Below are 11,899 nucleotides of genomic sequence, written 5' to 3' on the forward strand. Positions count from 1 at the left end.
GGGCTTTGGAAAATCTAGAGATGCTTTCATGAAGACTATGGTGTTCCCATGTGCATTTTCCTGAGAAGACGAACCATAGCTTTTATCAAATTTACAAAAGGATCCATGACACTGAAAACAAGGTCACAGCAGTGAGGATAGAGACTTAGGAAGATACACTAAGAAGCATGAATGGTGGGATGTGGGTGGAGAGAAGAGGTAGGGGATAGGCCAAAGGCCAAGCTTCTGGCTTGGGCTATGATTGGGAAAATCATGCACTTTTTACCTAGAATCCTGGAGAAAACACAGTTTGGGGGCAGGGGGTAGGAGAGGGGAAGGAGGTAAATTAATCATTCATTCATCAGTTATATATTGAGTTCTTTGTCTCAAGTACTATTCTAGGTGCCAGGGATTCAGCTAAATAAAGAAACTTATATTCTAGTTAACAGGGTAAATAGACAATAAACACTTTTGTGTAATGTGGTAACTGCTTTGAAAGAAAATAGAGCAGGGTAAGGGGATAGAGAGTGATAAGGATGTTATTTGACAGGCTGGTAGGAGAGGCTTCTGTGAGCAGCTGGTATTTCAGTAGAAACCTGAGTGAGGTGAGGAAGAGAGTTTTGTGGCTATCTGATCTGGGGCAACAACATTTCAGGCAGAGGGAGTAACCAGGACAAATGCTCTGTGATAAGTGCATTCTTGGCTTATTGGAGGATCTTCAAGTCTGGGTTGAGTAGAGTGAGTCATGAGAAAAGTCTAGATGATGAGGTGGACAAGGGAGCTAGAGGTTATTAGACCATTTAGACCTGGAAGGCCATGGTAATAATTATGGATTTTTTTTTTCTAAGTGCAATGGAAAACCACTGAAGAACACTAAGTAGGGAGAAAGATCCAACTTCAGTTTGGGACATGTTGTGTGTGAAAGGCTCTGCATGACATCCAGGTGAAAGGATGCAGTAGGCATTGGATATGAAGCTGCAAAGGGTTGAGGATTTAGGACATATTGGTGAGAATCATCATACAGATGGTAGTGGGAACCATGGGCGTGGATGGCTTTGCCCTGGAACGTTGTAGAATGTGATGAAAGAGGGAGGAACTTGAAGACATCAGCAGTTAAGGGGTAGAGAGAAGAGAAAGAATTTATGAAGAAGCTTTAAAAGGAGTGGCAAGAGAGGATGCAAAAAACTAGGGAAGTGGGAGTCATCGAAGTAATGGGGAGAGATTTTGAAGGTTGATAGTCTCGGATGCTGCAGAGAGAGTAAAATAAGGCCCAAAGAGTATGCTTTGCATTTCTCAGTCTTTATAACAGTGCAGAGAGATTAGAAGTAGGAGGATTACGGTGGGCTGAAGAATAAATAAACAGTCATAATTCAGTGTAGACATCAACCCCAGTTGATGGGCCTGGCCCAGACACTTTAATGTTTACACTTTCTTGGCCATGCCAATTGGTCTGATGACCAAGCTGCAGGGTTGGTTATCAGGAGGACAGAACCAAAATATCTCATGCTAAGTGGTGGACTGGTAGACAGATCAGGAGGTTGTAGTCATGGAGTCTGTGTAGATTGTGGAAGAGGCAAGACCAGAAAGATTCTGATAAAGAAGAGTCAATGGAAGAGTCAGGGTCTACAATTCCTGATTAAGCTCGAAGTGTAGGTAAAGCAGGTGTAACAAGATAGGGGGCTAGAAGAACAGATAGGGGGCTGAGGTCCAAGGAGATACAGGAGTTACAGATTTGAAAGGTGACAAAGGGAAAAGCTGAGGGTGTGGTTTAAGGAGAATATGGGAAAAGTGAAGCAGAGATGAAGTTCATTGGCCTCAAGGAGAGAAAAAATAATCCCACTAATGTAGGCTGATGACTGCAGGCTAGTAGATTACAAATATGACAATCTATGGAAGACAGTTTGTCTAAATAATTTAGTGGTCCCAAGGAGCAATTTTTTAATGGATTGAAATAGAATTAAACAGAAATTATCAGAGTGCATCATTCTTAATAAAATAAGAATGTTTCAAGAAACTTTTGTTTTAAGTGTCTATGTGTGGCCTGGGTCAAAATATAAAATGTATTTATTACTGTGGGTCATGATAAAATAAAATTGAAGCTGAGATGATATGAGATCCAAAGCAGAGGTTTTGCAGGAAGGTGGAAGGGTGTGGAAGATGAGACAGGAAGTCTCAGCCTGAGCTCCTTGTGGCCTGAGCCAGAGCCACATAGAGTCCAGGAGAATGGGCAGTGATCTAGAGGTAGACCTATATGAGTAGTGTGTATTTGTTTTAGACATGCCAATAAAGGAAGCCATTTCTCTAAGGTCTGGAAGCTCTAAGAACTGAACTCTCCAGAACAAGGTGTGATCATTACAGATGGTATTATTTGAGTTACAATATCCAGGAATCATAAGCAACCCATCAAATGCTCTCATTTTGAGAAAGACTCAAGTTCTAGCTTAAATTTAACTCTGTCAAAACACAGAAAAATCTGCTGATGCAGCTCTGTGAATGCTGCCTTGGTTTCTTAGAGGCTTCACCTTCAGAGTCTTGTATAAGCAGAGAAGGTGAATGTTGATTTTTCCTTCTTATTGTAAATTTCATTTGACTTTTCCCTCTCAGAGTCTTCATTATCTATCACCCTCTGTTTTATTCTCCTATCTATTTTGTCCCTGTGCTATGTGAAATTTGCCTGTAATACTATGAGCCTGGGACTAAAGGACTAAATACTTGGGTTGAGTTACAAGAATGAAAACAGGAAAGAATGGGTCTTAGATTTCCCAAACATGGAATCCCTGGTGTTTGCAGGTGCCCTGCGTAGCAGGAACTGATTGCTATTCTGAAAACCCATTTCCAGTTCCTGCTGAACAGAGATATTATTATCCCAGCCTCCTTTGCCATTAAGTATGACCATGTGACTAAATTTTAGCCAATGGAGTGTGGAGGCAGAGTTGAGATGTGTGCCTTCCTGCTTCTCCCATCTGTAGGCTGGATGTCCATGCCAGGGCAGACTTGGGAGCCTTATGATGAAGATGGTAGAGGCTCAGCCAGCCTGAGCCTGGAAGCACGACTTTCACATCCCTCCCAACCCCAGTTTGTTTGACTTCACAGGAATAAGGAAGAAACATCTTCTTCGGGGGTTTATCTGTTATAGCAGCTTGTATTATCAGAACGACTCCACCTGGCTCTAGAGCATACTTAGATGATGAACCCTGGTCAAAAGTGGATATCCACGTTCATTTATAGTTTGCCTTTGGAGCTGAAACAAATTGTTGAGTTCATTCTCTCTCCACAGAGGCTTAACCTAGTGTTTTGAAAATAAGCTTTCTTAGTTCAGTTTTCACTTTAATTTGAGTTTTTATTTTCTCACTGTCATGGAAAAAGCAAGCAGTATTCCTTGCTTCCCCACCCCCACTGAAGTCCAGAGCAGATACTCAGTAAATGTTGCTCAGCTGATTGTTGAATTTTGCCTTAAGACATTATTTTTCTTCACTCTTGGAAATCCTCAATGTAATTTACAACTGAGACAAGCCAAGGGTTAGTGGATATCCCCAGTGATTATAAATAATAATGGCAGTTACCCAAAATTGGGCAAAGCAAGATGGCAGACACTGCGCTAGACATTTTGCCCCCATTATCATGAATCTCATAACCCTGCAAGGTGGATATTAGCACATCGTTTAGTGATTTTGAAACAGACCCTGAGAGTAACTACAGGACTTACCAACATCACACAGCCTGTGACTGTTTGGAGCCAAGAGTCTGAAACAGACATGACTGGCTCCAAAGCCCATTCTTGATGTATTTGCTTTCCGAGTATGTGCTTTTCAGCGGCTCACCTTAAATGTCTGCTCATTCCGTTCTTCTCCTTTCCTTGGATACCGATTTACCTGGCTCTGCTCATTGACTGGTTGACACAGTGTACCCTGAATTCAGCCAGGGTCACTTAATTTTAACAAAGGAAATAGAACTCGGGCCATTCAGTGCAGGGAGCTTCAGGCCTGCCTTGATGGGTATTAGGACATATAAATGTTTGTGTAATTCCTCTGGCAAACATAGGAGCACACACTGCTCATTGTTCAAGAGTAACAGCAACAGGCATGGCCTCTCGGGCTCCTCCACATCTGTCTGGTAAAGTAAGACTGCTGATGTACTTGAAGCTTCTTGAGGTCACATACATTGGAGAAGAGCTTTGCACCCCCTCCTCACCTCCTGCTTTGCAAAGGCCTGAAACCTGCCATGTGTTTGTTGAATGAATATTGAGTGAGTCGCCAAGCTTACATCTGATCATGGTTTCTATTAAAAATGGGGAGCCATGCTGAGTAAGGGTGGGGTAAGGTGACCCAGAGGCACACTTGGGTGGGAGCAAGGAGGGGCTGATTGACTGCTTTTCTGAGGTGGTCCTTTCAAGGCTTACTGGATTGTTACAAAATGGCCTTGGTCATGTTTCAGGACTACAGACATCTGGCTTTCAGGCGAATTCCCCTTCTTACCTCAGGCAAGTTGCTTAACTCTCTGGGAATAACATTCTGCCTTTGGGTGAGTTGGCGCTGTGAGTCCCCTCCAGGGCTAAGATGCAGGAGGGGAGAGGACTGGCTCTGAAGTCCTACGGTCCAGGCTATAATGCCCTGGCCCAGTTGCCAGCTAGCTATATGTTTGGGGCACGAGACTCAGTCCTCTGGAGCCTCCTATTCCTCAGCTTAGAAATAAGACTGATGCTATTGCGGGGACCGCAGGCATACCTTAGGGGCTAAATCGCCCCTGTAAAGCCTTTAGCATAGCGCTCGGCACCCAGGAAACAGTCAGGGAATTGAGCTGCTGCTCATGCCCATGTTTATTAAACTGGGCTTTTCATCCTGTGCCCTCACTGAAGCTTTCACTCATCCAGTGAAGGAAGGGTTCTGCACTGGCTGCTAGGATTGGCACAATCCCAGGGCTGGGAGTTTATCTTCAGGATTTAAATAGGAAGAATTACAAGACCTTGAGCAAGTGACTTGACCTCTTCATGCCCAAGCTTCCACGCATGGAAGGAAAGAGTGGATGGGAAGGAATTTTCTACTCCAATGTGTCCATGAGCCTTGATGTTGGCTGGAGCTCAGGTACAGACAGAGGAAAGAATGATTAGTCACCACCCTGGTAAACATTGGAAGGTTATCTCCTTGTTTTATTAATAGACTCGGCTACACAAGCCATAAAAATAGGGTAGCTTCAGAGCTTAAGTTCTTCGAATTTTAGTTTTTGTTGCATCTGATGAAATGTGAAAAGAGAATCGTGTTATGTATGGACTTTGTATAATGGTCTTCTATCTCACGCTGCAAATCAATTACTTATTAGCTTTTATTGTCAAGGAAAGAAAAATATATGACTATTCTTTTTAGCCTTTTCCTTATCGATTCTAAGAGTATACTACTAGTTCTTTAAGAAAAATGATCATATTCATTGTTCTGTTACAAAAGACTTATACCACATTACATAAAATTAAAATGGGAAAAAGCAGACAGAAAAGAAGCTTATCACACTATTCAGCCACTGTTAGTATTTAAACATTCTACTGCCATTTTTCTTCTGCATATTTTTACACTGAGTATTACAGTTTTCACGAAACACCATATAATGAGCATTTACCATGTTACTACATAAAGTTCATAATGATTTTTAATTGTGAAATAATATCCCAGGAGATATGTCCTGGTTTATTTTACTATTTCCCTATTCTTGTCAGAAGGCAGTAAAGAAGGAGCATGAGATTCGGAGCCAGGGCTGGGTTGAGATGTGGCTCCGAGCCTTCCTGGCAATGTGACCTTGGTCAAGACACTTAATCTCTCTGGACCTCTATGTCCTATGAAAATATGGGCTGGGCTAGTACCAGTCTCAGCAGGTTGTTGTGCGGACAGGATGACATCACGTCTGCAGAAGGTTCGCTGGGATCCGGAACGTAGTAGGGTTCATGGATGTCAGTGGTTGCTGGGGCGTTCGCCTGCATTCCAGATGAATGATCTGATTTTTGTAAACATCCTACAAGAAAATGCACATCAAATATCAGGCCATGTCACTTCATCTCTCTGGGCCCGGCTCCTCATTTGCAGAGGGAAGTGGTCAGACTATAAAGTGTGACCTCGAAGGCCCCTTCCATGAGGAACGCTCGGTGGTGCCTCGTCATTACTAGAGAAGGCTATAACCACTGCAGGGAAATGACCTGTGGAAATGTTCAGCCTTGCTCAAGAAGAAAGAAGCCTGCAAGGACCTGAGGGCTTGTGCCCATCAGTTTCTCTCTTTGTCCAGATAAACATTTGACATTTGTTCCGTTGCCTTCCTTCTAAAGGCTCCTTCTGGTTCAGTCTGTGTGCTCCTTAGATCTCCATTTCTCAAGTGGGTTCAGCAGCCAGAGCGCTCACCAACATTTTATGTATCCATTTCACATTTCTAATGTCGCTTCGCCGCTGTGATCATTTTCCTATGTGGTCATTTAAGGAAGATAAATTGGACTACAAATCTCAGTAGAACAGGCATTGCTCTTAGTCCCCAAGGGACAAAGAAGAATTTCCCCCCCACTCTTCACACCGCCTGCTTGTGCTCTCCCTATAAAACCTCCTGAAAAGAATTTTTAATTAAAAAAAGAAAATTTTGACACCAGAGTAGTTGGATGGGCTCCCTCCCTGCTACGTGCGCTGTTAGCTCTAAAATTCAGACTGCTCAGATTCCCAAAACCAAGTGCCAAGAGGAATGGGACCCACTTCACGTGGGTATCAGAACTGCCACTGCAAGGAAATGTGTTGTTAGCGGACAGCTGCCACCTGCCACCTCTGACGTCGGGTGCCCCGGATCTTCCGGCCTTCCTGCCCACTCCCCCCGCCGTGCTCCCTGGGCGGGCACACGATTGCATCAGAAAGGAAACATGGGATGGAGAAGAGACCCGGCCCACATGGGCACCAACTGGGAGACAGAGCATGGCACAAGGTCAAGCACGCAGGCTCTGGATCCAGACTGCCTGGGTTTGAATCCCTGCACTGTCCTTACTGTGTGACCTGAGGTGGGCTCTTTAACCTCTCTGGGTCTCAGTTTCCAAAATAAGAATAATAGAAGAGCTTCTCATAAGGCATGAGAGAACTAAAAGAGTTAACATATGTAAAGAACGTGGAATGTACCAGCAGCTTATACCCTGGGGGACCATAGATTCTGTACCTACATGAATCTGATCATCATTTTAAGGGACAGTCAGTAATAGTGGAAAGTGAAAAGAGTAAGGGAAAGGGTTTTAGAGGCAGACTTGAGATTGAATCCCACCTTTGGCTTGTATTTAACCTGTGATAAATTGCTGGACTTCTGGTACCCTCAGCGTTTTCATCTGTTAAATGGGAACACTTTATCTTGGAGGCTGACCATATGGACTAAATGAGAGAATGTATGTTAAGTGCTTAACCCAGTGCCTGGCATGTAATCGTGATACTGTGAGCTCCTGACGTGGCCCAGCCAGATGGGAGCTAGACTCCCGCCAAGGTTTTTGGAGGCAAGCACAGTTTCAGTTGTTCCTGGCATTGGCTTTGCTGTTGCCAGCCTAGTCTTGGCGTTCCTGGAACTTGGGTCATCAAAGCCATTTTGAAAGTCTCTATTTTCCTGCAGCATCTCCCTCCTGGTGGGGGGATGCCTGCCACACACCAGAGCAGCCTACGTGATTCTAGATTGCTCTATAGTTGCCTAGAGCCTGGGCTGCTTTGTCCTTCTACAGAACAGCCACCAGGAGCCCTTCTGGGCAAGCCCTCATGCCTTACTTGCTCTCAGGTGCAATGGGGCATCCCCCCAGTACTGAGAGACACAATGTGCCTTGAAAGCCAACAGGGTCCTGTTTCCTAGCCTCCCCTGGCTCACCTCTGTGGAGGGTTGGGACCATGGAACACTCATCCCTTCCTGGGACTATTTCTTCTAGTAGCTACTCCTCCTATTGCTATTTTGTTGCCTCCTCTTTTTTCTGTACCTGGCCATCTCCCCCACCCAGCATGCCCTCCCTGCAACCTCATATCCCACGCCCACCTCCTCAGGTGAGACTTCAGGGCCCAGCTAAAACCCTATCTTTCCCACAGAGATTTTCAGACTTCTCCAGGTGCCAAGGAGTTCTCTCAACTTCCAAAAGAATCATCCTTCATATTGCTCGGTAAGTCCTTGGGAGAATGGATGCTGCATGAGCTTTCCTATGAGTGGTGCTTCTCCAGTCCTCTGGTTTGCAAGATCCTTGAGGACAGACACAGTATCTTCTGCAAGAGTGAGGCTCTGTCAATATTGGTTTTAGTCAATATACTATGAATAGCTCCCATTTGTTGAGTGAGGCCAGGGTATGTATGTATGTATGTATGTATATCTATTAACCTATCATTTACTTATCTCTCTATCTCTATCTACCATCTATCTTATTTGGTCATCACAATATCTCCTGAAGTGGCTATGACTATGTTGTTCGTTTTACACTTGAAGAAATTGACGTTGAGAGAGAAAAAAGAACTTTACCAAGGCCAAACAGCCAGAAAGGAAGAGAGCTCAGGATCAGAATTCAAGCATGTTTCTCGGAGATAAACATTAAATAAAGTAGTCTCTAAACTTTCTATATTGGATATATGTGTTTCTTTGTCATTTATAAATTTTATCTCTCTACCACAGTATTAATATATTATGTAAATTAGAATTTAAAAAAAAGGATAATCTAACCCTAAGTACAGATTGTGGTCTTTAGATACCATCTCCCACTAAAAGGAACCAGGTCCTTGGAGAAGTCTGGGAAATACACTTGGAACAACTTGTCATACCAGAAAGCAAGGAAGCTATCAATTATTATTGGGGTCATGTCAAAAGGACTTAGGAGCCAACTTGAATAGGTTTCCATTGGCCAAAAATGAGGACACTTTGAGCTACCACAATGGGTTAAACCATATTATATATGTGCAAATTCGTATGTTTGTAACTACTTTAAAAATACCTGGTAATCACTTTTGAAGAACACTAGGTGATGAACTTATTATTTTGAAAACTGGTAAAGGAAAAGAATCATTTGTCCTGCCTTTCTTATAAGAACTGTGCCTCAGGGTTAGCAAAAAGCTAATGAGAAGATTCTCCTTACAAAAGTAGTCCAGCTAATAAATGAGGACAGATAGAGAGAATGCCACATTTTGTAATCCCTAGTGAGTTACAGGATTTGGCAATGATCATCACAGATTGCTGATATCACACAAAAAAAGAAACAACCAATTATTATGTTCTCCCGATAGATATCCATAGCACCACCAACAAAGTGTTCTTGCCAGAAATATTTAATTTGAACCTGAGGGAGCCTCTTGATTTTTCATTTATAGGAAATACAAGGGATAAAAGCACATGATAAATGATACCGTGAGAATATAATCAGCAAAATCCAACCTGTAAAAGATTAACCAGGAAAAATAATCCAAGCTTTTCAAAAAAATTTGCAAAAATAGAGTAAGAGGTTTAGAGGGGGGCCAATAGATGAAAAGGGATTTAAGGGACATATTTATCTGTCACAATGTACGGACTTTGTTTGGATCCCAATTCAAGCTATAAAAAGAATAGGACAATTGAGGAAATGTAAGCACTAATTAGATATTTAATTATATAGAGGGATTATTATTGATGCAAAATAAAAGGATGGTATTATAGTTACGTTTTTAAAGAGGGAGGACCTGTTGTTTAGATTGATATGTTGAAATATTTACTGCCATAATGACAGAGTATACAGCAAAATACAGAGCACCAGTTATCAGTTCCAGGGAGCAGAATACTGTGCACTGGTTACCAATCCAGGGTTGAACTCCAAACTCTTCTGCCCTTTTTATTGTGGTGTTGGAATCACCAAGGAAAATACAAGGTGGAACAGTTTACTCACATAGAGAAGAAACAAAGTAATATCAGCTTCAATAGGGGGCATTGGTCCCTCATGGCTATTGGGTCTCTCCCAGCAGCCAACACAGGGCAGTTGACCTACATGCAGGTCCTCTCAGAGTGGAAGGACCCCAACGTCTCGTTGAGCCTAAAATAGGGAAAGGTATTCCCACATAAGGCAATAAAACCCAGCACAGGCTGTGTGGGCGTTTTATCTCTTGGTAAGAAAGTGTTCTGGGGGGTGGTGAGGGGTGTCCAATGACTGTACGAACAAGGCTGCCTTTTCCAACCTATAGGGCTTCAAATAATGTGGGAGGAGAAGGGGCAGAGCAAGTAAGTGGATGAACCGTGGAAAACAGACTAGCCACAAATTGATGATTTTTGAAGTCGGATGATCGTTAGTTACACGGGTACATGGGAAGTTCATTATGTTATTCTACATTTATATATATTTAAACTTTTAATAGCAAAAAATGGTTTTGTATTGATAACATAAAAGTAAAGATAAAAAATTCAGTACTTTCTTCACTTCGAATGGATTGCTTGCGGATAGCACCCTCTGGGTGTGACACCCCACCTTGGAGACCACTGTTCTAGTCTGCTCTGTGGCATCACCTCTCCACCCAGGGTCCAACAGGGACATGATCCTCAAAGGATCTCTTCCCCCTAGGACCCAAGGTCTGCATTCCATGTAAAGGAAAACCTCAGTGACACCCACCCTGCCAAATGAGCAAGCAGTACTTAAAACCTTGTCATCAGGAATTCCTTCATTCGGAGCAACCTGTATCCCTTTTATAACAATGGAAGGAATCTGCTCTTCAAGATCCCTTCAGAAGGAAAGATTTGCATTGATTAAAGGGGGAAAAAAATCTGATGTTTAAGAAAAAAGAAAGAGACAAAGCTCTCCTTCAAGATGTAACAACCCTGCCAGCTTACTCTGGGTGTGAAATAATGACATTGGCAATGAGATTGGGGTGTTCTATCACAGTCTCAATAAACTTTCTCTCCCCTGGGGAGTATTTCATAGTTACTGCTTCTATGCCCCATTGGCACAGGCATAATTTATTATTTGTTTACATATTCCATATACTCTGCTAAGGTGGAAGCCTAGCGATGCATTATTACTGAGAGCATCAGTGTGTGTGTGTGCGCGCACGCACCTACATGCACACACATTGAAAGATTCGAGATCTGATGCGTTCTGAAAGTGGGAACCATCTACTTTTCATAACACACATGGCCTCCCCAGGGTGAGAGGAGCCTCCCTGGGCTTTTGGCTTAGATCAAATATATACTTTGTCCCTTGTCATTTCTTGTTCTCTGAGAAGAAGCAGGTCAATCCCACGAAGATGCAGGCTTGCCATGTCTGTCCAAGGTCCCTACTCCTTCCTTTGACTTACCTTCCTCTATGAAGATTAGATTCCTCCGACTTCTGGGCAGAGTGTGAGTTTGCATGGCACTTTCCTGGACACAACCATGTGAACGAAAGAAAGCAGGTATTAGGATCTGCCCTGTGTCTCCATACGAGACCCAGCAAGGTCAAGAGTGTGTGGGAGTTCAAACAGCCAGAGAGAACTCCAGCCTGGGCAAGCTCTGGTGGGACAGGGATGACCGTGCTTGTCACTTACCGGCTCTCAGACCTAGGGGCAGGTCACTAACGCTCGGGTTCTTCCATGTTAAAAGATGGAAATGATAGTACTTCTTGCACAGGATTGTTCTGAAATGCTAGATTATTTTAATTGCTCAGCCGAATGACTGGCATGCCATAAATGTGCAATAAATGTTATCAACACTTGTGATCTTTGCAAAGCATTGTTGGCTGTAGAAGCTCCCGGATTCTTAATAGTAACAACAGTAATAGGTAACTCATGGAATAAGAAAAGAAAATAAGAATAAGAATAAGAATAAGAATAAGAATAAGAATAAGAATAAGAATAAGAATAAGAATAAGAATAAGAATAAGAATAAGAAGAGGGGCACCTGGGTAGCTCAGTCGTTAAGTGTCTGCCTTGGGCTCAGGTCATGATCCCAGGGTCCTGGGATCGAGCCCCGCATC

General features: G+C 43.0%; 1 long non-coding RNA gene across 1 annotated transcript; it reads left to right on the forward strand.

The window, feature by feature from the left end:
* Positions 1-7,616: 7,616 nt before the first annotated feature.
* Positions 7,617-8,514, forward strand: LOC123847508 (uncharacterized). Its single transcript, XR_006791557.2, has 3 exons — positions 7,617-7,740; positions 8,040-8,110; positions 8,393-8,514. It is a non-coding gene; the product is annotated as an uncharacterized LOC123847508 (long non-coding RNA).
* Positions 8,515-11,899: the final 3,385 nt, after the last annotated feature.

This window comes from Mirounga angustirostris, unplaced genomic scaffold (assembly GCF_029215605.1).
Source record: "Mirounga angustirostris isolate CCGP_5_RB_7025 unplaced genomic scaffold, mMirAng1.0.hap1 SCAF_2, whole genome shotgun sequence".
Taxonomy (NCBI): Eukaryota; Metazoa; Chordata; class Mammalia; order Carnivora; family Phocidae; genus Mirounga; species Mirounga angustirostris.